Genomic DNA, 3,504 nt, shown 5'->3' on the forward strand with positions numbered 1-3,504 from the left:
GAGAGCAGGAACGGGCAGAGCCGGGCTGACGAGACGCACCACAGACTTGACGCGGGGAGCAGGAATGGGCCGGACCGGGCTGGCGACGCGCACCCCCGACCTGGTGCGGGGAGCAGGAACGGGCAGAGCCGGGCTGACGAGACGCACCACAGACTTGACGCGGGGAGCAGGAATGGGCCGGACCGGGCTGGCGACGCGCACCCCCGACCTGGTGCGGGGAGCAGGAACGGGCAGAGCCGGGCTGACGAGACGCACCACAGACTTGATGCGGGGAGCAGGAATGGGCCGGACCGTACTGGGGACACACACCACTGGCTCTACACCGGGATCTGGAACGGGCCGGACCGGACTGGCAACACACGCCAGTACCTCTCGCCGTGCCTCCACACCTTCCATCCCCTCTTCTACCAGTGGCCCCCGTAACCCGGCGGCCTTCTCCGGCAACCCACTGGACCGCTCTATCGCGGCCTCCTGCTGGTCCGCCGTCGTGAGCCCCCCCCTAAAAATTTTCGGGGCGTCTCTCCTACCCGTGGACCACGTCTCCATATCCCTCGCCAGCTTCTCGCCCTTCTGCCATAATGTCAAGCCCTTGTCTTCCTCCCTCGGCTTGACCCAGTCCAGGAGGCGAAGGAGATCTGTGAGGGATCTCCCTGGCGATGGCTCCTGAACACGCTGCTTGGTCCCATCTTGGTGGTTTCTTCTGTCACGATCGTCTAACATAGAGGACCAATGCGCAGCGTTGAAGGTGAACATATTTTATTACTATAAATGATCACACGATCAAAAACACAAACGAAAACGTGACGTCTACAGTTTAACACAAACCAACTAGAACAAGAAACCACAAACACAACGTGAAAGACAGATAGTTAAATATGGCTCCCAATCAGAGACAACGAGCCAACAGCTGACACTCGTTACCTCTGATTGGGAGTCACTCAAACAAAGAAATACAATAACCTAGAACCCACAACAAAACATAGAAACTAACACCCTGGCTCAACATACGAGAGTCCCCCGAGCCAGGGCGTGACAATTTTCAATAAATGTGCAAAAGATGTTGTGTGTGGGTGAGATGTTTTATTTTATTTAATCCATTTTGAATTCAGGCTGGAACACAACAAAATGTGGAATAAGTCAAGGGGTATGAATACTTTCTGAAGGCACTGTCTGCGCAGATATGTGCACCACGTCATTGCTCTCTCTCTCTCGCGCTGCTGTGTGTGCATGATGTGCTTCTTGCTCGCTGACACTCAAATGGCGAGGGGCTGAAGCTCATTGGTTGAACTCGAATTGCTAGGGGGCTGGCCCACGTGGGGGAAAATGTAGGGGAAATGCTTCCAGAAAAACTGTCGCTTTTAAACTAGGGATTTCGTGACTAATTGAGGTAAAACCGTAATTCTGCTCATAGATTATGCATGTATGAACTACACATTGACACATCCAGCCCAATAAAGCGGGAGGTTTAAAAAATACTTAGTAGTTTCCAATGTTCTGGAGCATGTCTTTAATAGTTAACCAGAAATGATTTGAAATTGAGATAGAAAACCTCTGCATTGGACCTTTAAAATGATTTACATTTCAATAGAAAAGTACAGGCATTTAATGATTAAATAAAGATAATAATTACATCATCAAATTTATTAATTCATGTTCATCACACATTTGTTCAAGCGATAATTCACTAAAATGACAAATACACTATATCCTATAACTAGTTAGCTCTGGATGAGTAAACTGATACATTTTTCTGGCCTCTTACACCCAAAGTGTCACGACTTCCGCCGAAGTTGGTGCCTCTCCTTGTTCGGGTGGCGTTCGGCGGTCGTCGTCACTGGCATTCTAGCTGCCACCGATCTACGTTCCCTTTTCCATTTGTTTTGTCTTGATTGTACACACCTGGTTCCCATTACATTATATTATTTCCCTATTTAACCCTCAGGTGATGGTGGAAGGATGTAACTGCATGACCTGGAGTTTGCGGGTTAGAAAATATGGCTATATGGTGTTGAAGGCACTAGAAAAGTCAAAGAACATGATGACCACCTAAAGAGCAACTCTATGTGACTAACTCATTTCATATTCTCATATGTTGACCTAAGAGGTGCTCTTTCCCAAAGGCAATGTTATTAAATGTAATGCTGCTCCTCCACAGATCTAGGCTATACGTGTAGACCACATTGTAACTAGGGGCGGCAGGTAGCTTAGTGGTTAAGAGCGTTGTGCCAGTGACCGAAAGGTCGCTGGTTCTAATCCCCGAGCCGACTAGGTGAAAAATCTGTCGATGTGCCCTTGAGCAAGGCACTTAACCCTAATTGCTTATGTAAGTCGCTCTGGATAAGAGCGTCTGCTAAATGACTAAAAATGTAAAAAATGTAGTGGCAGAAAATGTATCTCCATGGAAACTGGGGTTAGAAATCTGCTATTATCTCAGGTAGGGTGATAAGTGTAGTCAGGCCAGATTTTGCCAGAAAGGAAGGACACAAATCTTAATGAGTAGGAGGACAACAGTGGTTAATGCGAGGGTAGAGAATTATGCAAACAACGCTAGTAAATTACAGTATAATATTATGATCATCCCTACATCACAGTGCAATAAACACATAGCGTACATTGGGGGGGTGGGACACAGTCCCGGTCCAGCGACTGTCAAGCCAAAACCTTAACAGATACCCCAAGCGGTCCGAACCTCTTGACAAGGTTGCTAGGTGTTGGATTAAGGTCGCTACATTATAGTTATGTCTTCATTAAAAACACGCTCATAAAGACATAATCCATCATGATGCAGTATCTCTATGAGTTAAACACATAATATCATTAGGTCTAATGACCCTTAGGCCTTTAGTGGCAAGGTACCCATACTGCCCATAAGGTTTTAGATAATGAGCTGCATACCATTCATAATGCAGACCCCCATGAGTCTGGTTCCTCTCATGATTGGTTTTATTATTGACATTTCTAAATGTTAAAATAGAGTGGAGGGATTGTAGTTCACATGGTCCCACCGGTAAGCGGTGCTTATAGCTGAGAACCCTTGGGATAAGGCAGAATGCCTTGTTAATGCCTTGGGTTCACGAGAGAAGGGGTTGGGGAAGCTACTCTGAAAATATCGTTTACCAAGCTACCAATTACTTCACACTATAAGAAGTTAAGCTACACTAAAGCTACCCCTAAGAAAAATACAATTGACCTAACTAAAGTTACTTTGTAAAAATAGTTCACTACATTCAAACTACTTCGTGAAAAATTATCATATCTAAATCTGAAATGTCATAGACTACAAATTGCAAGAACAGCTCACTCTGGAGCCAGATGTTAACAGAATGTGTAATTTAGCCTATTAAACACAAAAACTATGTTTCAAGGGAGAATTAGGCAGGTCTAATGCTGAAAAAGAAAGGTCATTATTGCCTACTTCAACCATATTTAGGGGTTCACAGCAAAGCTATGGTTATTAGGGGTTCACAGCAAAGCTATTGTTATTAGGGGTTCACAGCAAAGCTG

This window comes from Coregonus lavaretus (assembly GCF_964263955.1).
Source record: "Coregonus lavaretus genome assembly, chromosome: 20".
Lineage (NCBI taxonomy): Eukaryota > Metazoa > Chordata > Actinopteri > Salmoniformes > Salmonidae > Coregonus > Coregonus lavaretus.